We start from the raw sequence: 23,102 nt of genomic DNA, 5'->3' as shown, positions 1-23,102 counted from the left end.
ATTATTATCAACGTGCAAAGAGAATATCTAAAATAATAGGACCTGAATTGCTTCTATGATGCATCACTGATTACAGTTAAAATGTAAATGTTTATCTTTCTCTCTGAGAAAGTTAAATGGACTTAGAAAGTGATTGGAATTAGACTGAAATGTAGTAGATATATATTTTTTAACAACAGACTTTAAGACACACTTTTAAAAAATGATTATTTTTTTCCATTAAAATGATTCATTCTACATTAACAGATAATAGAGGTGTCATTTCATTGACATCTTCTACATTTTTGCATAATGAAAATCTGACTGTGCAGTTTCAGCCTCCTGAAAACTGGCCTAATGGACACCATTTGATTAAATGGGCCCTGAAACTGTCAGCTGCAAACACTTGCGGCTTGGAAATCTGCAGAGGAATAAAAAGCACTTTTTTTTTTTTTTTTGCTACAAAAGCTTGGAGTTTGTCAGTTCATCAAAGTTAAGGCACTACCTTGCAGAATTTGTAGCTGTCAGTTCTAGTGCTTTCCACTGGAGGACAGCCTGTCATAATGCTGTGCTCCCTGAGCAGAAGCAGAGCTAGAAGGAATCCGTCCTAAAATTCCCCCCCAGGGAGGAGAAGACAAGGTTACCATCCCTAAAAGAATGCTCTGAAATGTGGGCCAGAAACATTATAGGCTTGTCTGGGATCTTCCATGAAGTCAAAACAAATGCCTTCTCCAGCTTTATTTCTTTTCCATGATACTTGGAGATGGAAAATATCAGAAAGAAGAAAAAAAAAAGAAGAATCTGTGCACAAAATCCAGGAGAGTATAACATCTGTGCAGGTTTTGGACAGATTTATTCAGAGGTTGTTGAGTTGGCTGATGAGTAGAGTACTGAGGTACAGAAGTTCTTTTTTGCTGGGACTACAAGGAGGCCAGAGGGAATTGAGAAAGGATTGGACAGAAGTGTGGCTAAATACATTGCATGAAATCTGTTGTGCCTTCCTCAGGGTCTTGGTTCAGCCTTGACCTGTAGGGAAGACATTCACTTGGCTTTATGAGTTCAGGTAGATTCCAAGGATATCACAGTTTACTGCCTTGTGGGGCTCACTTCTGTCATCAGCTGAACCATGATTCCCTGTGCAGAATTCAGCCAGTCACTGTCCCAGTCCTGCAGTACTAGATAGAATCTTCTTTCCAGACTGTTAGGAGACAATATCTTCTAATTCTTCTGTGATTTTTTGGGGTTTTTTTTGGTTCTTTGTAAAGAATAACTTTCAGCGTTCCTGGCTGTATCTTTTATTCATCAAACAACTTGTCTTAGCCTACTGTTTACTCAGCTTCTGCATTTGTTTTCCTGCAGACTGAGAACTCACACTCCAATTCAGAACGCACCTTAGGGGGGTGTGTTCAGCATTGCATCCTCAATAGATTAAAGATGATATAATGGTTGGGTTAGTTGAATTTTAGAGATCGGAATACTTAAGTTCAAATCTTAATGCAGATTTCCTCTCTGACCTTGAATAAATCACACGTAATCTCAGGCTCCATTTCCTTGCCTTCAAGATAGAGGTGAGTAGTGCTTTCCGCTTGACAAGCTAGAACTGTGAAGATTGTGTGGTATTTCTGTAATGAAACCCATGAGTATACATATATTCACACCTATTCACAGCCTCATGAACAGGGAGATGCAGATGGAGTCTGCTTTCTCTGTCTGTCAGCTCTGCAAATATAGGTTTAGAAGCAACATAATAGATTTGTCTTTGTAAACACCCTTCCAAGTATCTCAGAATATATTCACTCTCTTTTACACTGTGACAGGCAAAGATAAAATCTTAGTGCTCCTTTTGCAGACAAGGCAAGTTTTCATATATTTTATGAAAGAAGCATTTGTCAAATCTGGCCTAAAAATTGAATTATTAAGCAAATGCATGACAAGTAAGGGGGAGAAGTCCAGCAAATGAGCCTTGAGGAGCTAAAGTTCACATTTGGTAATGTAAGGTAAATGCTTGAGTGGTTTCATTTTATCCTACTTCTACAAACAGGGATTTATTGTTCTTTCCTTGCTTCTCCTTGTCAATGACAAATAAAGAGTTGAAAGATTAAAATGTATCTTAAGAGTCTCGATTCAGTAGAAAATTACGCTTCAAGGCAATGGGAGACCACTAAATTATTTTCAATCAGATATGGTTTTTTATTCTACTGTTATTCAGTATTGCATGCTCAGAAATTGTATGTTTGGGATGGGGGAAAACAGTCCTAAAATGAAAATTAATAATGTAAAGGAAAAAGAAAAGGTTTTCTAGAAGTTGAAAGGATGTCCTTTTCTGATTTGGATTTTTCATTAGCATGGTCAAATTTCATAATCCATACTGTCTTGACAGCATGTTCTTTAGGTTCTCAGAAATTGATGTGGTTTACCAACACCATTTTTTATCAGTACATCCCACCTTCACAAAATGCACTTGTCTGAGTACAGGTTGAAATGGGCACTAGCTGTAAAATACTGATTTTTCTCTCCTCTCAGAGCAACTTGGCTCTATAATCTGGCATGCTGGATATTCCTTAGCCCTATGACAGAAAGAATTTTGGGGGTGCTGCAAATCTTCTGTTTATTGAACTTAGGGATTTATAAGACCATATTTTCTTCCTTTACCGTTATTGTAAAAGCTTATAAAGTTAAGAAGACATGAAAAGCATCAATGGTCTCCATTGTTCCACAGGCGTATTAGTATTCAGTACAGTTCATCATCCCCCAAAATGTTCAAGTAACATGTTAGGTGTTTCTCAAAAGGGAATACATTATATTATTCTATCATTTTCATGTGTTGCTGGGTATGCAATGAGGAGGAGTGCTTTCTGAATTACTGAACTGAATCACAAAAAATGTCACTGCTTCTCTCAAAATATGATTAAAATGACATGGAATTTCTTTTCCAGGTTGATCCTTCCAATGAATTATGATCTTTTTAAATCTGCTTGGATTTTGGTTGCCTTATAATATACAGAGGAGATAGTTATCAAGAAGTGTGAGGGAAGTATTTGGATCTTTGATAGCGGTATTAAAAGCCTTTGTTAGTCATAAGAACAATTTTATCCGTTGATATGAAAAGCCAAAATCTTTTTGCCTTGCATGAGCAGTCCATTTTTGAAGCTAGCATGAATATTGTTATGAAAATGCAAGCACAGTCTTGCCTGCGGGTCAAGCAAGTGAAAAAATAATACCTCAGTAGACATAATATATATAAAATGTCCTACTTTAGAAAATTTTGCTATGTAGAAATGTTAATCTTCCACACCGTCACTGCAGCAATTATACTACAGTATGACCAGCAGAAAAAGGCCACAGTGGAGGTCACCAATTTTGAGTCAGAGGTAATTAGCATCTGCAACTGTGCCAAAAGACAGTCCAAGGTAGGTTCAGTCTCAAGAGACAAGATAATCTGCAGGGTTTCTTTTTCTCTCTGTCAATTCGAGCATTTCTGTTTGCGTCTATATGTTGCTACATGATTCAATCTTATTCTGTATATACATGTCTCCGTACATAGGTTTCAAAATGAAACATCTTAAATTCATGGAGAAAAATTCGTGGTGCTTCTTCTTTGTCTAGAATTTACAAAAATTTCACCATGTTACCCACAAACATGCAGCAAATTCCTGTTCTGAAAGAAGACAATAAAAAATTGAATTTATTTCAGAAGAAAACCTAGTTTACAAAATTGTTTATTAGTTCTGAAAATTACTGGATGTCTTTCTAGCTTCCAGTTTCTGTTCTCAATTCTACCAAGCCTAATTTATATGATCTTATTATTTTAAGAAAATCCATAATATCAAACTGATGTACGTGATACGTGATGTATAAGACATAAACTCATCTGATTGGTATCTTCAACTATAATTTGTATTAATCTATGGAGAACGTGAGTTTATCTAATTATCCAGTAATTCCTGAAATCTGAATCAGTTTTACCCAAGGATAGGTAGATGTTAGATGCTAGCAGCTTAGTTGCTCTACTTGCTTACACAGGCAGTCTGTAAAATTTGCCATTTTCAGTTAATTTTTCATGCAGTGATGTCTGAATACATTCAGTGTTCAAAGCTTTCTTTCAGGAAAAAAAAAAAAAAAAAGATAAAGCTAATTCTAAATCTATAGCTAGACTGCAAACTGGACTTCTTTTATTGTCACCCAAAAAATATTTGCATAACTCTTTGCAAGAAGACTTAGCAGAAGTTTTAGGGTATGTCCAATTCTTCCTGTTCCCAGAACAAGCATGGAGAATGCATACTATATATTTCGGCGCTCTTTAAAAAAAAAAAAACTACCACAACTACCTCAAGAAAATGGCAGGGGTGATCCTGATGAGTTGTCAGGATATTCTGGAAGGTCCTCATAAATTATTAGAAGCTCAAAATGAAAGGAAATGTGATCTTCTGAGCATTTTGTTTTATTCTGCACCACTAGGGTTGCTGTCTTCTACGGTAATAAGAAAACTTGCCTACAAATCCATGATTTTTTACAGTAAGAGGTGTTTTTCTACTTCTTTTAAAAAGCCAGGCTTTTCTACTTCCCTGGATAAACTTATGGCTTGGTCTTTGGGGCATGAACCTGGAGCTGTGATTTATTTCTGATGAGTGCTTTTCTTAAACTGCAGGACTTAACATTTTTATTTTGCCTTCTGGCATCATTACCCCTTTACTGTTTTTTTTTCATATACTTTAGTGCATGAAGTCAGTGGAAAACAAAGAAATGTTGGAAATGTTACCGATGTTGTCAGTCTCTCTTTGGAGAACTATATAAGCATAGCTTTTAAATTTAATAGGCTATTTCTGCTGAATGTCATATTGCCTGACTTTCTCCAGATAAGTCTACCCAAGTATGGAGATTTAGACAAATATTCTTCTCATCTGGACCAAGTGACTGAGAATGATGCAAGTGGGCACTGATAGATCTAAAACCCCCAGGCACGTTACTTGTGCAAATGAAAGTGATATACAAGTGCAGATATCCAGCAGCACCTGTTCAAATGCAAACATCCTATGCCAGACTACAAATCAGAAAAGGCAGATCTCATTTTAAGATCTGTGCAAGGTAAACTGATATATGACCTGAGACATACATTGTGCTTTATAATATGTACTGATCTGTCGTAGAGTTGATGAAGGGTTTTGCATTGAATGGGAACCACCTTACAATGACTGATTGTATTCTTTCATCTCAAAATGTTTGATTGCCTTTCAAGGGCTCATCTTTGACATCATTCCCATACATGCAGAGCAGACATATTTGACTACCTTGTCTCCAGTAGCAGTCCTGAGGAGGAAAACAATGAATAGTTCACAACTATAAAAGCCAGAGGGGAATTTTATTTGCTTTCCTATTTGTTGCAAAATGATTGTGGAACCTTGAATTTGAAGCATTCTTATACAGTGCTTAATTTTAATGTTCCTAGACTAAATTTAAATATCTCTGCCAAACTAGTACAAGATGGCTTCTTTTGGGGGTAAGTTTCTTCCAGAAAAAAATAATTGCTTAAGACTGTGGAGCACAGAGTGCACGTGAACCAAGCAACTGTGTTGCCTGAGAGTAAAGCCTGGTATTACTCTTTATGGGAACATCTAAACTAGACAAATCTGCTATCTCAACCCGTGATGTAACTCATAGCATAGAAGATATGATTTTTCAGTCAAGGTAAATATCTTCAGCTTGCATGGAAAAGGAGATATATCTCCTTTTTATTTATATATTTAACGTTTATTTATGTTAAATATATAGCATGTGTATAGCTGCAGTGAAGACTTGTGCGCTTGCGTGTTCTTTCACCTTCTTTTTCATGCACATAAGTGAAAGTCTGCAGGAGATCATCCAAAAGCAGTATGACCTTCAGACATACCCTTAAAGAGATACAGTGGTAAAATAGACTGTAATTATGTCCACAAACAAGTAGGCATAAAAAGAAACCGTGCAGCAAAATAATCATCATAGCTGTAAATAAAGCCAAAAGGGATTCTCAAATAAAATATATATGTAATGTATATACATATATATGTAAAATACATTAAAGTCTATATTTGAGATTTTTGATTTCTTTTTATAAAAGTCTGCCTTCTTTTTTCTCTTTCAGTCACCAAAATATCACTAATGTCCTGGGAGTCACTGTCTCTTCATGCAGTGAGGGTATCAACCTATTCCTCTGCAACATTAGGGTTGAAGAATTTGCCTTATTCTCATCATTTCCAACTGTCAGGTATGTGTAAGTTTTGAAAACTTCGTGTCTTGACAACTGTAGCCAAAAATGCACAAAACCTCTGTGAATGTTCTTATATCCCATCTTAGAGATTCACTGAAAACCACTGTGGATTAAGTCCTTTGTGCATTTAGACACTGTGCTGTTGAATTCTGACCACAGGCCAGTGCAAATACTGGCTGTTTCTTTGGATTTGGCTTAGGTCCTTAACATTACTTTCCATTTCTAGCAAGAAAGGGCTGGATTGCCTGAAAGTTGTGGAATCTTGCCAATTGCAGGCTAATGAATGTTGCAGCTATGCTCTGTAATTAAGAAACAGAAGATTGCAATTCCATTTTCTAAAAATTCTGCCAAGGTTATTTTCCTATTATTATTATAACAGAAGGAAGGAATGGGTTGGCAAGCTTTCTTGAAAATGTATTCACACTTTGTTTTTAAATAATGTAAATTTCTAATAGGTTTTATTCAATAGAAAAATAACCATCAAAAGATGCTAGTATAGGCTGAAACTAAATAAATTGTCATGTTAGCAGAAAGGAAAAAGCATAACCTATCTTGCAGTAACTGTAATTTCTATACAGTAACACTTTTTGTGCAACTTCCACAAAAAACGAAACTCCATGAAAAGGAACAAAAAAGTACAAAAAAGACAGGGATCTCTTGGAAAGATGGTGAGGGGCCTGGAGCATCTCTCCTATGAGGAAAGGCTGAGTGAACTGGGTCTGTTCAGCCTTGAGAAAAGAAGACTGAGAGGGGACCTGATCCAGGTCTATAAGTATCTAAGGTGTGGGGGGCAGAGTGATGAGGCCAGACTGTTTTCAGCAGTGTGTGGAGATAGGAAAAAGGGAAATGGCCAGAAACTGCAGCATAGGAAGTTCTGCACAAATGTGCGCAAGAACTTCTTTACAGTGAGGTGACGGAGCACTGGAACAGGCTGCCCAGGGAGGTGGTGGAGTCTCCTTCTCTGGAGATGATCAAGACCTGCCTGGATGCCTACCTGTGCGACCTGCTGTAGGGAACCTGCTTTGGCAGGGGGTTGGACTCGATGATCTCTGGAGGTCCCTTCCTACCCCTACAATTCTGTGATTCTGTGATTCTGTGAACAGATATCCTGAACTTACTGACCTGACTGGTCAGTTTCACCTTTTGCAGTGTTGCCATGTTTTATCTATTGCCTTGTCAAAAAGCCCTGTGTTCTGTGTGTGACAAAGACTGTGTATATTAATAACTTAATTATACCTCTTCCGACCAAAATTATTTTAATTACTGCAATCACAGTGGTATAGCACCTGCAATTCAAAGTAATCAACTGTTCTTGAATTACAAAAATAAGTGTTCATATGAAATATTAAATAAGGTGAAACCTTTGGTAATGGTCTGTCAAGAAGTCATCTGTGAGATGACCTACTGTGTGCAGGCCTTTCTGCATTTCTTGAAGGAAATGGTTTGGAAGGAATCATCATTAAGCAGCGCTGTGTGACGTTACGTCGAGATTTCAATAGACCATGTACATTTGTGTGTTAACTGAATATGCTCTATGTAGCTCTAGCCTTGCCAGAAGGACCAAAAAGCAAATGAATGTGGAATGAATTTATAAGTTGAATGGCAACATAAGCTTGAATTTTAGCAATTTTCCATCCTATAATAAATCCAAAAATGAAAATGAAAAATCATTCTTCATGGGAGAAATGCCAAAATAATTAGATTAACAGTATTTGTAGAAAAGCTAGGCATCTCCTGCCTCAAAGACATTTCAGAACATATGCTTGTCAGCTCACTGACGAACTTGGTGGTGAGAGATCTGTCTGCTTATAAGAAGCTGCATGAACCTCTGTGACTCTTGATGCACCAGAAGAATGCTGAAAAAGACTAAGCAAGCCTAAAAATGAAGTATGGCTCCTTGGCTGACTTAAATGAACTCTTAAGTACCTGGGTAATTGCTGAAGAATTTAAAGAATGTTTAAAATTGATTACTTGATATATATTAAGGGTTTTCCCACCTGGGTGGTATAAAATAGAGTTTTCTAGAAGAATGGAAATTAGTATTGATTGGAATTATCTGTCTCCATAAAGGAGCGATTTCTATGAAGAAATCAGAATACCAAATGTGAACGGAACCCTGGCCTTTATAATAGTTAAGTTTTAAAAGTATCCAAATATATTACTGAGGAATTTCTCAGCTTAAATATCTTCCTTTGTGACAGGAACTGGAACAGCAAGGCAGCTGTCAGCCTGAAAAGCAATCAGTTTCCTACAACATATGCTTCATGACACATAGGAAGTGGTACAGAAAATAAACATCATGTAGATCTTCCAAACTGAGAGAACATGCAACACAGAAGTACATACTGGTTAAGTAGATTTGTCTAAACTGTTAGTGAAGCTAAAGTTTTTCATGAAGCTCCGTTTCAGGCTCCTTACTCAAAATACTTTGAAGGCTGTTACTGAAAACTGCCTTTGGAGACTGCTTCTCAACAAAGTAAGAATAATGTTCAATATTAGAAAATAACTGTTTTGACAATTTTTATACAAGATGTTTCAAGTTTTCATTTTGCTGTGACATTTGGGAAGAAAAACCCACAAAATTTAACTGAAATCAGTGTTTAAGGGGCCAGAGACTTTGGAAAAAAGTATTTCATTTTGACAGAATGAAATGTTTTGTCAACTTTAAATGTGTTTTGTTTCTCACATTTGTATTTCAGTAGGAAACAAAAATAACATCTTTGTATGGGCATATTCAAGACAGATTTTCTCTGTTCAGTAACTGCACAAAATCAGAAACCTCAAATTAAAGATGTTTATACAGACTGCTGCTGAGAGCTATGCAGTGTTAACAGAGTTTAAACTAAAATTTCCTTCTAGTATAGATGATACCAAGCCCCATTAGACTATAAGTAAATTCAAAGTAAAACTATTTTACTATTAAATGTTAATCTTTGTTTCAGTGTAATCATGATAACCATCTTAATTTGTTAAGAAAATTGACATAAATAAAAAGTAAAACTTATTTCTAGCTGGATTATAAACATCTGTGAGCCATAGTAAAAGAATCTCTAATTCTTCAAAAGAAGGCTTCTACTTTTCTGTTTATTTACTGCTGGTGCCAACTGCACATTAGGAAAAAGTTGATTTCCCTCATTTTTATAAACTCCTTTAAAGTATTGGAAGGTCTCAATGAGGTCTCCCTACAGCCTTCTCTTCTGCAGGCTGAACATGCCCCATCTCAACTTTGCTTTCAGAAAAGGTCTTTTTATTTTTGCAAGTAAAATGCATGTTCTTATGCCACTGGTTGGTTTCCAAGGAACCACTTCTGCCTAAACTCTTTCAGAAGTTCTTGTCTAGAAATTAAATCAGAACCAATGTAACAGCCTTTTCAGTAGTCTGGAATTAACACCAATAGCAGGTCAGTGCATCAGTGTAATTTTAAAGTAGGATCACAGCTAGTAAGTGAATTCTGCAGTACTTTCCATTTCTTGTAAACAGTATGTATTATCTCGGAGTGCATACAGACAGCAGTAATGCACAGGTGAAGTACAGGGAGAAATTGCTTTTTCTGAAATGTGGCATGCTAGTGAACTGAAACATTGGATACAGAGGGCTTTCCAGAGGTGGCATTGCCTCAGCTGTGGCAGGCATTAGCAGAGTAACTTGGAGAACAATGTGCTTTTCACTGCATATAGAAATCATCCTATTACAGAAGTCTGCAGCCTGCTTCTGCTCTCTCAAGCACAAAACTCAATAGCACAGTTTAAACTTTTGGTTGTTATGTATTAATCAGCTGCTTAAAAAATTGTTTTTGTGTTGTGACCTCTATTTTAAAAAAGCAGATGAGAAATGTGTGGAGTGTTCAGTCTGTATTCAATCTGCTATAAATCTAAATATTATCGGAACTTCACAGATTATCAGTCCACATTTTCTGCCTCTGGGTTAAAGGAACCAGTAGAAACTGTTTCTTCTAAATTGGAAGAACACGCAGAAGTTTTGATGAATGGTATAAATACATAAATAGTGTATCTAAATATGCCCATGAACATTTACAGTCTGTTGGACAATTTATTTGTGGGTTAATTTCACACAGCTGTATGTGCATAACACATCCTAGAGATGAGCTCTCCTTTTATTTGTACTTAAGGATTTTGGAAAAAAATTGTATTTAACAAGAAGGGGTTTAAGACAACAGGTGTTGTGTTGCTAGCACAGTGTGCTGTGGGCATTGCATTGCTTTTAGACCTGTCAGACTACCTTCAGTTTTCAGTACTCTGGGTTTGGGTGTTGATAGATTTTTATTTTTATTTTTATTTTTATTTTTAAAAGCATAACAATAGATGCTGTGTTTCTAGTTTATAATTTTCTGCTCTCCCTTTCATTTGGGCATGTTGCACTTGACTGATTGCTCATCAGTTTCCATAAGGGACCCAATAGTATGTGCTCAGCAAGCCTTGGTCAAGTATTGGTATCCAAGGGCCAAGTAAGAGCTCTTGATACAGCTTCTCCTTTCTTTTACTGCATGATCAAAAAAGAATCTCTTAAGCTTTCTGCCTCCAATTTCGAACTGTAAAATGGGAAAAAAATGAAGTTTACACCGTGAAAAACGCACCGGAGTACTAAGATTAAAGTATTCTGTTCAGAATATTCTGGCCCTGTTGACTTCAGCATGAGTTATATAGTCACTATGGTAGCTATACAGAAATAACCACGGTATTGATGTGCTATTAAATAGTGATACTGAAAAAGGTAAATTTTGACAAAATTGTAATGAAAAAGGATATCTAAGAAAAATCTTCAACTTTCCAACAGCATAGTAAAGTAAACTCAAATATTAATTAATAAATGTAGTATTAGTAGAAGCAGCTTCTGAGTAAGTATCTCTAATATACTAACTTTCAAATTACAGATTGTTTACTTAGCATATTTCATTGCCAGTAAAACTTTCTTTTAAATAGAAGTTTATAAAGCAAATTATCCAACTGTGAAATTGGAAGCACAACTGTTACAGCCCATCTGAATATTTTTTTTTAACTATTCCCCCATAGTAATCTGCACTTGCCTTTATAGTGCCTACAACTGAAAAGGATTATCTAGTCAGAATACATCAGTATATAATAAATGTGCTTCATTTCTTCCTCAGTCCTTAAAGTTGACAGCCAAAATGAATGTTTGTCTCCGCATTGGCACCACTGGTACTTTTGCAGAGACTATTTCATGGTCCATTGGACCCTAAAGGACATTGTTTTTAAAGGCATATTATCAAAAGGAATGAAGCATACCATCAGAGTGCATATCAGCATGTATTATTAAACTTAAGGGCAATAGTATTGCTTGGTTGATATTGTAAGGCACTCTAGTCAAAATGTATTAAAACTAATCTTTATGGTTCTCAACATTTATAATGTTTTATGTCTAACTAGTAAATACAGGTCAGGAAGGGTACTTGCAGTTATCCTCTAGCTTTGAAAGAAGAAAAGTGCTTTATAAACAAAGTAATTTATCATCCTTTCTGTATCTATAGAAAAGCTACTATTACAGCTGCAGTTATACTAATGGTCTTCCTATACAGTGCCACATTAATTAGCTGTCAGAGTAGAACAACTCTGAATCTTATTTTGCTGATTTATGAGAAAAATGCTGCAGTCCTTTAAAAATATGTAGATTCACTATCTGGAATAATATCTTGAAGTAATCAGCTTTTTCAGAAATATCTACTGAGCAGCTCAACATCGTTTTCTGAATCTCAGAATTTGGGAGCTCGTCAGAATATTCGCTGGTCAAATCACAGCTATGGTAGGATTGTGTGGGCAGTGCCTAATTTGATACAGATTGCAGCAACATTCATTGGGTTAGATGCTGCTTAATCCTGACAACTTAACTGTCAGATAAATTGCTGCAGTTATAGCATATGAGCAGGCCCATAAGCTGATCATATTAATATTACAAAAATACGACACCAAAAACTAATAACATTCTTAGAGACATCTGGACAGAAGCAAAATCTAATCTTGTCTAAAAGATCTCCATTAGCAGTAATCATTCTGTAATACGATCAACATATTCTTGTCAAAGCAGATAGTACTGTGCAGTGTTAGTAAAACTGATTAAACATGGCATGCTGTTCTAAAATAAACCTTCAACTTCAAGGATCAGGGTCTGCTGATTACACTGGATTTGTTGGTTAAAACACATCCACGCCATTTTCAAAATAACTTGTTCTAGTGATTTATTCTCTGTAAGGGATAAATATACAGTAATAGAAAGGAAATCAAGTGGACAAGTAAGGCAATATAAAATTTGAACAGCTGAAGGAAGATGAAAAAGAAGTGTTGAGCCCTTATTACAATAATCTTTCATTTCCTCCCAGAAAAAAATTAGATGTATTCATCTTTTCGTTGTGGTGCCCTATGATCCAATTTCATGATCAACCAAAATTCCTTCAAGGATGCTCATTCTTACAGCTGAAGGATAAATACATCATGAGCATTTCAGTCTGTCTGCCACTTTGTTAAAAAGACCTTGCCCTCTGGGCTAGGCCTTTGCAAGTGATGGCTGATTTGCTGCTAGTTTGTTTTGTAAGATATGGTTTGTGTTCCTTGCAAGTACAGAATTTAATGAAAGTGAATGAAGAATAATGCCTGACATCAAGCACCATGCATTTTTTCTCCTTGTGCTTGCTGTGAGTCAGGGGAGTTTTATGGATAATGATCAACATCAATGCAAAAGAGCTCAAATTAAGTACTGAGAGCACACGAGTGTTTTGGTGTTTTTTGGTTGTTTTTTTTTTGTTGTTGTTGTTAGTTTGTTTCAGAAATATTTTTATTTAGATAAGACTTCCATAACATCTCCGTCTACTCTGCCACAGACAGGCATTCACCTGCCCAAAGAGCCCACAGACTCTAATTGAAATTATAGCTGGAAAAAAAAATCTACAACTGTGAACTCTCTTTTAGGGTTGTAAACAGATCCAGATAGCTCTTTGGAGATGTAAACTGCAACGTCCCCTTTCCTTAAGGCTGAGTGGAGTGTTGACAGCCTGTAATTACAGCCTGTGTTTGCAATGGCTGGAAAATTACTAAGTACCTCGTGTCATTAGTGATAGGACCAGGGGGAATGGCTTCAAGCTACGGCAGGGGAGATTCAGGCTGGACATGAAGAAGTATTACTTTTCAGAAAGGGTGGTCAGGCACTGGAATGGACTGCCCAGGGAGGTGGTGGAGTCACCGACCCTAGGGGTGTTCAAGGAAAGACTGGATGTTGTGTTGAGGGACATGGTTTAGTAGGAGCTATTGGGAATAGGTGAACGGTTGGACTGGGTGATCTTTTAGGTCTTTTCCAACCTTGGTGATTCTATGATTCTATGATTCTACCTTAACTGGCAGCAGCTAAGTTTCTGTAGAGAAGGAAAATGTACAACTAAGTTGCAGCAGATAAGGATAGTGATTCCTGTTTTGCTGACTGGGGAAGCTGAGCTGCAGATCCTCTGTATATGCAGATCCAGAACAGGAAAGGAAGGCTACACATAGTGGGAGAGACTTTGCAGGGAAATAGATTTTTTCTTGGAGCTGCAACCTGTTGTGTTGCATTTCAGAGGCAGAACAAGACGGGCACATCAGTGCACCTGAAGATGGATGAGGAAAAATGCTTTCCTCTGTATGATTAAGAAACTGAGGGAACAACTTTGTTATCTTAGAACTGAAAAAGATTTGTAAGATGATTTGGAGGCTTTATGTTGTCAAAGTTTCAAGACAAGGTGGAAAGAGCAATTGGGGAGTACTTATTTTAGGGAACTTGAAAATAATTTTATGGTGAGGACCTGGAGGAGCAGACAGAAGCTCAAGGGGATAGAACAAAGTTATATACTCAATGGCAGATGATTCAAATAAAGTCAAAAACATAGTTTTGAATAAAATACCCACCCCTAATGAAGGGTCTTATTCCAAAGTGCATGTGAAATTATTTACTTTTTATGATGTAGAGACAAAGGCAGAAACTATCAGATAGACAAATAATGTATTTTCAACATGCTTTTTATATTTCCTTTAACCTCGCCATTTTGAAGTGAACCATTTTTTTAATTGTATTGACGAAAGGACAGTTACTTCATGGTATAAAGCATTTCCCAATATTTATCCTTGTAAAGTGAAAAATAGAACTAAGTGTTGGAAGGTCTCAGGAAATTAAGTTTAGTTTCTACTGGCATGACCTTGTCTAACAGAATGGGCATCTGTATCATGATATTATAGCGTCCTCATGAGAGAGATGCCTCACTTTTACAGCAGGAGAGCTGCTTTCAAGGTGAAGGATGTTCAATGTTAAATCATAAATTTAACAAGCCTACTCTGTCAAAACAAACAAATCCAATTTTACAGTAAAAATTATACACTGAGTATCTGGGTTTCTGAAATGGAGATGGGCTGGTGATAAATGAGATCAGGGCAATAGATGTCAGATCCTCTGAATTACATGTGCTAGACTGAAAGTAGTACTAGACACACAATGAAGTAAAAGGAAATGAGAGTGCACTCACTTATAGGAATAACTTTTAAATACCTTTCACTTTGTGTGGATGGCAGTGCCTTCATCTTTCCTCAGTCATTGCCCTTACATTGTTTCATGGAAGGTTATGAGGTTTGCTGATCAAGTTATTCCTGGGCCTATTCTCCCACTTCACAAGGAATATGAAGGCATCCACTACTCAGGCTCCCCTGTGCCATCTGCCTGATTCACCTTGCAGACAAGTCCTTGCTCAGGCTTCAAGAGGAACCAATGTTAATGTCTGAATCCATTAAATTACTTTTTAAACAATTTTTCCCTGATGAGATAGCCCTTAAAAAGCTATCTTCATGGGGTGCATCATTTAAACATGATTTCAAAGCAGAAATAATACTTCAGTAGTATCTTATTAGAACCAATATCTCACTCTAATGAAATCTTAGCTCCGTCTACATGAATGAATACAAAGGAACAAAGCTGCTCAAATGCTGAAGATCAAATGCTTTGCTTTCTTTTCTGTCCGTGCCACACAATATTTTCCCCCTTATTGAAGCAATATATTTCAGAGGAATTGCAATTTATATAAAATGAACAATGTCTTAAAATATCACTATTTTTTGAAGACTTTCACTGAGAGTACTAATGGACTGATGTTTCACTGAAAGAAGCTGAAGCAGAAGTTAAACTGAGAAAGTGCTGTATGTCAAATATCATCATTTCTTGTACAAAAAATAATACTGCTGGATTTGATAAATATGCATTATAAATACATGAGAGCAGATTTATATATTTCATTTGAAAATTTTAGCATAGGTATAGATTTAGTAAAATATGTGTTCTCAGAGGTACTACATTGCACTGTACTCCATATGTTTGGTAATGATGGCACTTCATGTGGTCTTCTGATTTATAGCTACCCAGAGATGCATGAGCTTGAGAAAGATGGGAAGCATGCACAAAATGATGGGTGGTTCTGGAGATAAAGCTCTCTTGGGAGTAAAATGTTAGTTTGCTGCTGTGGTGCAAACTATATTATTGAAAAAAGAAACCTTTTTATTTAATTATCATCATAAATATTGCAATCCGCAGTCTATTTGCCGTTGTTCTTGGTAAGTTTACTTTGTATCAAAATTTTTTTCATTATTTATTTTAGGTCTTCTAAAAAAAGTGATTCAGAAATCTTTTATATGTTTTCACAGGATAGGCAGATGTTCAAAAGATGCAATGAACCTAACGCACTAACTCAAAAAATGTAGTTATTATCTACTCCATACCTACACAGGACTTGTTGCACTACAGAGTTCAGCATTTAGAATCATAGAATCCTTAGATTTGGAAGGGATCTCTGAAGACCATCTGGTCCAACTCCCCTGCAATGAACAGGGACACCACAGCTAGATCATGTTGCCCAGGGCCTTATCCGGCTTTACCTTGAAAGTCTTTAGGGGTGGAGTTTTAACCACAGCACTAGGTAACCTGTTCCAGTGCCTCACCACCCTCACTGTAAAAGACTTTTTCCTTGTATCTAACCTAAATCTACCTTCCCGACCTTGAAGCCATTTCCCCTTGTTCTATTTGCATACTTCTAAAAATCAAAGTGATGTGGGTAAGTTTCATTTAGTTTTAGACCCTTTATGGAATCAAGGTCTTAACAGGTTTACCAAGCTTCATATTACTTTTTATACTAGTTACTGTTATGTTGTTGTCTGAGGGACCATTCCTGATAAGAATACTCCGACTCATGTTATATTTGAATGGAAAGGAATTAGAATTCACATATAACTCTCTGTAAAAACATATTTTCTTGTGAAAACATCTAGTAGCATGCATAACTTTTTAATGTAGCTTTCTCTGAAGTCACTTAAAAGACAGCCATTGACTCCTATGGAAACCAGAGTCAACTCCACAATATGCGACTCAGTGTCTTACATTTAACTGAGTATGTTGCATGACTTCTTTTCCATGGAAACCCACATAAGGTGAGGGTCTCACAACTAAGGAATAGGGGATCACCAAGGCTAGAGGAAGAAATGGGCCATGGCCTGCATTGAGAGCAGGTGCAGAGTCAGGATGGATTGCATTGGGCAGCAGCAACTGGTGCGTAACCAGGAGAAAGCATCTTACTGGGGTTACTGCGAAGCAATATGGAGGTTTGGGAGAAATGGCTGTGGGCTGGCCATAAGTGCACCAGCTTTTAGAGTTTATTAATATTCATTTAATAATGTTTATTTCTGTCTGTCAAAGGAAATAGGATGCACTTCACATTCAAGGGATGCCTGCTGCCAGAATTTTGTTTAAGACTTTTTTTCTTACTTTGACATTTGAATTTACTGCAGATAGAAAAAAGGTAACAAGCTTGATTGTAATGAAAATAATTTTAATGAATATATCAACTGAGTGCAATTAGAATCTAAATATATTAATAATATGCCATCCTAATTAGAAGTAAAGTAAGTTTTTGCAGAGTATGCTTACTAATTTTTTTGGAGGGGAGGTGTTGTTTGGTTTTCTCTTTTGTTGTTCTTTCTTAAAGATTAAATGAAAATGCAGGCTGCTCCTTCGTGAAAAAAGAGTAGAAAAGGTTTCTGTGTTGTTTTTATTGTTGACTAGTCTTTTTGCTTAGGAATCAACAGATATACTATATTTTTGGTTACCTTTCATCTTCTGTTTTTTTTTTTAAATAGTTTGCCTACCTTATCTTCATTAATGCTCCAAATATTTAAATTTATTGATATTTATAGCAGTAAGTCACTGTTTCTTAACTGGTAAGTAATTGAACTGATTCAGTATATTATATTCAGACAGTGTTCCATTTTTAGGGCTAATCCTGCAGTAAGTTGTGCAGGAGTCTGTGTGGGGGGGGGGGGGGGAGAACAAAGGAGAAGGGAGAAGAACGATCACCCCTTGTAGAGCTATATGGGGCTTTGTCTGACCTTACGTCAAGATTAAGTGTAAGCTGCTGCAGAATTTACATCAGTGCATTGGAGATCGCAGGAACATGCTCTGGTTCAATTGTTGAATTGCAGGGCACAGACTCTTAGGATTGCGTTCTTTACATACCTTCAATCTGTGGAATTTAGTGAGAGCATAAAGGTTGTAAGTGATTAAGGCTTTTGCCAGTGTACCACTATCTGCTTTGTAAAAGCACTGCACAAATGTGCTAGTAGATCTAGATACCAAAAATCAGAATCTTAGAAGACTGTAAAACATATTAGTATCTGACTGGAATATATTTCACTCAGAGGATGGTGAGGTCCCTGGCATTGCTGGCCAGAAAGCTGTGGGTGCCCCATTCATGGAGGTACTCAAGGCCAGGCTGGATGGAGCCCTGGGTAGCCTGAGCTGGTGGGTGGCAGCCAGCTTTCGGCAGGAGGATTGGAATTGGATCCTTCAAGGTCCCTTCCGACCCAACCCATTCTTTGATTCTGTGGATAATGTATAAGTACAGAATCTGCTAAGTTGCAGAAGGAAGAGCTGAATTATATTAGCTGTGTATATGTACTTTCATCACTGTTCGTGAAATTGTAAAGCAAAAGAAAGGGATAGCCTGAAATCAAAATTAATAGTAGTAATAATGAATAGTAGGTGCTGCGAGAGTTTGCACTTCACATAGTAAACAGCTGTGTGCTTTCTGTGAGGAGCCCTCAAAATGAAGTCTCGCTCTTCCATTGGAGCAAAAAATTGATAAATTCCACCCACTGCTCTGAAACTCATCTCTGGGTTTTCTTCTTGAATATTCAAATCAGTTCATGCAAAAGGATGCAAAAGATTATCGAAAGTAATGATCTTAAAGACCTTATTGATGTTGCAGAAAAACTCATGGCTTTTCCTATTCACAGTGAGTGACAGTGAGTGCCTGAGGACATTCCCTGCTGGGAATGGGGACAGTGCACTGTACTCGTGCTGTAGTTCTTCCTAGCAGCTCTGCCTGTGCAAAGTAACTTAGCTGGAATACAATTCATGTAAATAATAACTTGTCATTAAAGCCAAAGTAGAGAAAGCTAAAGTTAAAGGAAAGGCATTTATCTCTTATCAGGATAACCATACGTATTTTTCATGTTGGAAAAGCATGTTTAGACATTGAGTAACTTATGTATTTGGTTTCCATTGTGTACTCTAAGTGCAGATAGATTTGATTAAAAAAAAAAATAATAAAAAAATCTGCTGATTAGGTTCATCATTTTTCTCCTGAAGTAATGACTACATGTTCACCTTCTCCTGCATCACCAGCAATCTGCACAGCTTCTCCTGCATTCCTACGCAAAGTGACAGTGCAAGTTGTTCTACTTATTATTCTTGTATCACCAACACTGAGCCTGTCTTTTTTAATGATATATGGCCGTACCTTAGCAGTGGCTAATCTCATGATGGACTAGCTCCTTGCAGGTTACAGGCACCATTTCTGTGTCTCTAGCCAGCAGCACTTGGTGATGAATGTCTTGAGCATTCTCCTGTAGCTCGTGCTGACTATGTGCACATATACTGCAGTCTGAAATTACAGCTGTAGCTTCAAAAAGAGCAGTTTTCTGGTAAGGCACTTTTTGGCATCCCGTGTGCTTTGCTCACCAATGAGACCATACTAAAAAGAGAATAATTAATTCATGAGAGCAACAGAATTGAAGGGTGGCTCCTGGATGAATACAGTGAAGTTCTTCAAGTGAGAAGTGAACCCAAGCTCTAACACCTATGTGTCTCAACAGAGTCAGGTAAAAGCCCAAGCTTTTATTAGGGTTCACCTACTAACTTTGACATATTGAAACAACATTTTAGTGGTACATAGCCAGTTAGTTTGAAAAGAAGCTCCATATAATTGTGATAACAGATTTTTTTCTAAAATATTGATGGATGAGTGTACTGAGAGCTAACTACAACGTAAGCTGTATAACAGTATAGAAATATTAAATCTGACTTAGATTTCATAGGAAAATAATTAACTTTTCCAGTAATTTAGAGCACTTAGATATGTTCAGCTTGGAATCTTAGTTGGTAACTAAATAATATTACTAAAAGTGTTTCAACATGATTTACAAACCTGAAAGAGTGTGTGGTCATAAGGCATACTGGAAAATAGTCCTCAGCATTCACCATCACAATATGCACAATGTTTTATTTTTAATAAAAATATACTACTGCATGCTGATCTCCTGGTGGCCTGCTGCTCACCCTGGCCAGTGTGCCACCTGTTTCATTATGGTGTTACTGCTTCCAGCCAAGCACCGTGATGTACTTCTGTTATGGTTTTTTGCTGATTGTTTTCAATTTTATGGCCAGTCTATGCCCTGATGACTCTTGAGTTTTCATTGTAAACACTTGCTGTTGGGAATACAAAATGTTATTTTTCTTGTGCACTTACCAGTTAGAAATCAGGACTCCACTACTGCAGGTATTAAATGAAGATATCCTGAACCTCCCCTCTTCCTGACAGCAATCATACTGTTTCTCAGTGCCCATTTTTCCATGGAGTTCGCAGCTGCTGCTGCAGTTCTTTTCACATCACTTGTGCTCTGAAAGGGGGACCTCTGTGCTTGAAATTCCAGGGAAGAAAAAACAAAGAACAGTGACCTTATGAAGCTGTCTGTGTGAACTTGGAGAAAGTGTTTAAAGATGTTTGGTATGATTGTTTCTTAATGAAAATAGGGTGTATCACTTCAGTCTTGGAGATGCAGGAACGCTGACAGCGCTTGTACCCCAGGGAAAGCCAGCAGATAATTTCCATTAATGAAATTATTTCAGGATCATTCTTTTCCAGAACTCTATTATAATCAACGATTTATGAATATTGATATTGATGCTTCAGCTTATGGTTGTATCCTACAGTACTTACTTTTCTAGTGCAATTCTGTTAAGCAAATAACAAGATCAAGAGAGAAAACAAAAATAACTGATAGTGTTTGGGTATCTGCTTGAGAATGTGTGCAAGTCTAGCAGTCAAATGTAACTGCAGAATCTTAAAACTGAAATTTTGCCCTTGTAATACTGCTGTTTCCAATTTCATTTCACAAATGATGTGAGATCTCAACATGAGCAGGTTTTTTTTCTGTTTCCTTTCTTTCCTTTTTTTTTTTTTTTTTGTTGTTGTTGTTGTTGTTGTTTGTTTGCTTGTTTGTTTGCTTTTTTGGGGGGGAAGGGGAGAGGGAAGAATTTATAACTGGTGAGAAGATTTGAGATGCAGCAGAAAAAAAGTAATTGGTGAATTCCATCTTGGCTCAGTCCTTTCTCAGCTCTGTGTTGGTTAGTCTTGTTATCAACTCACAGCTTATTGACCCTTCCTGAGTTTGCTATAGTGGTATGTGTTGCTCAGGAGGATATATTTTGTGACTGTATCCGTGGCAGAATTGTAACACTCACTGCTACTAATTGTTATATTTGGAATCTGCTAATCACAACCTGAAAGGTTTGGCCCAGACTGGGCATAAGTGCTGTCTGCAAAGTGTAGCAGAACAGAATCAACTTGGCCGAAATGAACTTCCATAGTGCTTTGGATTTATTTATTATTTATTTATGTATTTTGCTCTGTTGTTGTAAGATAACTCATAATGTTTGAAGAACTCACAATTTCATTCTCCAGAAGTTAGACTATCTGACTAAAGGCATTTACTTCCTTTTAGTTGCATTATCCTTTTGGCTGAATTTTATGGGTTTGAATATGAGTTTAATACTTTCTTTTATGAAATCCATTTAAAATACTCCAAACAATATTGAATATGCAAGTATTCTTAAATGGAACTTTAAAATTTATTGTTTGAATTTTTTATTTTTATACACTCTATAGTCTTATTGAAGCAGTTCATTGATCCAACTGCCTCACTTAAAGGTTTGTGCTGAAAATTCCCTTGCAATCCATAATGTATAGGGGTTTTGTAGAAGTTTGCTCATATGCATTTTAAATAAGAATTACATCTGAGACTTTCCCAGACATTCATGTATAGCTTATAAATAGTGAAAATAATTATTCTTAATGGGTTGTTTTCTCAGATTTAGCTATCTGTTGTTTCCTCGGGCATTTTCTACATCTGGCCTTTTTTGTACCTCATTTCTTTTTCATTGGATACTCTTTTTGTGCAGTACTGTTTCCCCTGTGATCATCCCAACTCAAAACTTGAAACTTTCAATGTGAAACTTTAATGTAAATTATTCTTTTTTTGTTAGGAGAGAACAGGGCTTGATTTAAATTAAGGTTTGTGGAATTGGTTCTCCTATTTTATTGCATCTTATGCTGAGGGTTTTTGTTTTCATAGAGTAAATAAGGACTGCAACAATGGAATTTAAATCTTTCAGAAATCTGCTGAAGACAGCACAATAGAGCGCAGTTCACTTCTGATTTAATGACTTAGAAAACCACTTTCAATTCTCATTCTGTAATGGCTTGATGGAGGAGCTCAGAAAGAGACAAGACAGTCAGACTGGAGGACATGTACAGAGCTAAACCAACAGAGATTGAGCATTTTCAATTCACAGTGTTACAAAGCTGCTGCTACTTATGTTCCCATGACAAGTTCCGGCAAGGAAGGTTGTAAAATCCTTCCTTTCAGGTTTATTATGGTTCATACTTCCCAAAGACTGTTGGGATATTAGATTCAGTCAGACATGGCAGAAGAGAAGTTCTGAAATAAATCATTCTTTTCTCTATGTGATATAAAAAGAGTTTCTCTAGAGGCTGAGGAAGAAAGGCCTCTATAATGTAATGGGGATACAAAGCAGAGGTCTCTGCATATCTGCAAGTTGTAACCCAATATGTAGAAAATAGTTTACCCTTTATCAGACAGATACTGAACAACAGATCCTGTATTTTTTTTTCTTCTCTGTTAGAATGCCTTGGACGTCCAACACCAGGAAAGTCATTTATTTCTTCTTTCCTGAAGTAAAAATCCAGAAATCAATACTGTTTCTTTCAGGTCTTCATAGGAGCTATATTCTATCCCAAGTCCCTTTAAAGATACTAATGCCAATAGTGTGACTACTTTTCTGCTTTGAACGTAAGAATTATATCTGTGTTGTGGACTAAGTGGAAAAAACCTCCTGAGCACTCTTTCTTTTGAGTATATTTGAAAGAAATAGATGCAATCTGGCTGCAACCAATCAATCCTCAAAACTGCATATAAATAATACAATACTTTTCTGTGATACTAACAATATAGCCTTTACAGATTAATGTATTCATGTCTTCGCAAACAACTCTATTTATGGCTGACCCAATTACTTTAAGAGCTCATTAATCTGAGATCTATATTGTTAGATGGGGAAGTTTAGAGTTGTCTTTAGAATCAGCTACTCATCTCCATTATTTTGGACAAATAACAATCAGAGCTCCCAAGGATCAATATGCAACTGATTCAGATTTACAATTAGATCATTGCTTCTATCAGTAGTGGAGATGGTGAATGTTAAGAGAGCATGG

General features: G+C 36.6%; 1 long non-coding RNA gene across 5 annotated transcripts in view; it reads left to right on the top strand.

Annotated features, from left to right (window-relative positions):
• The window catches only part of LOC122161410, a 494,955-nt gene that overhangs the window by 391,715 nt on the left and 80,138 nt on the right, over positions 1-23,102 (top strand). For all 5 annotated transcript variants that reach the window (XR_006169178.1, XR_006169177.1, XR_006169181.1 and 2 more), the window contains exon 5: positions 6,098-6,220. This is a non-coding gene — a long non-coding RNA (uncharacterized LOC122161410). The remainder of the gene's footprint in view (positions 1-6,097; positions 6,221-23,102) is intronic.

Source organism: Centrocercus urophasianus, unplaced genomic scaffold (genome assembly GCF_019232065.1).
Source record: "Centrocercus urophasianus isolate 14NV4802_14NV808 unplaced genomic scaffold, USGS_Curo_1.0 seq_19, whole genome shotgun sequence".
In the NCBI taxonomy this organism is placed as follows: domain Eukaryota; kingdom Metazoa; phylum Chordata; class Aves; order Galliformes; family Phasianidae; genus Centrocercus; species Centrocercus urophasianus.
This window is presented reverse-complemented; position numbering and strand designations above follow the sequence as displayed.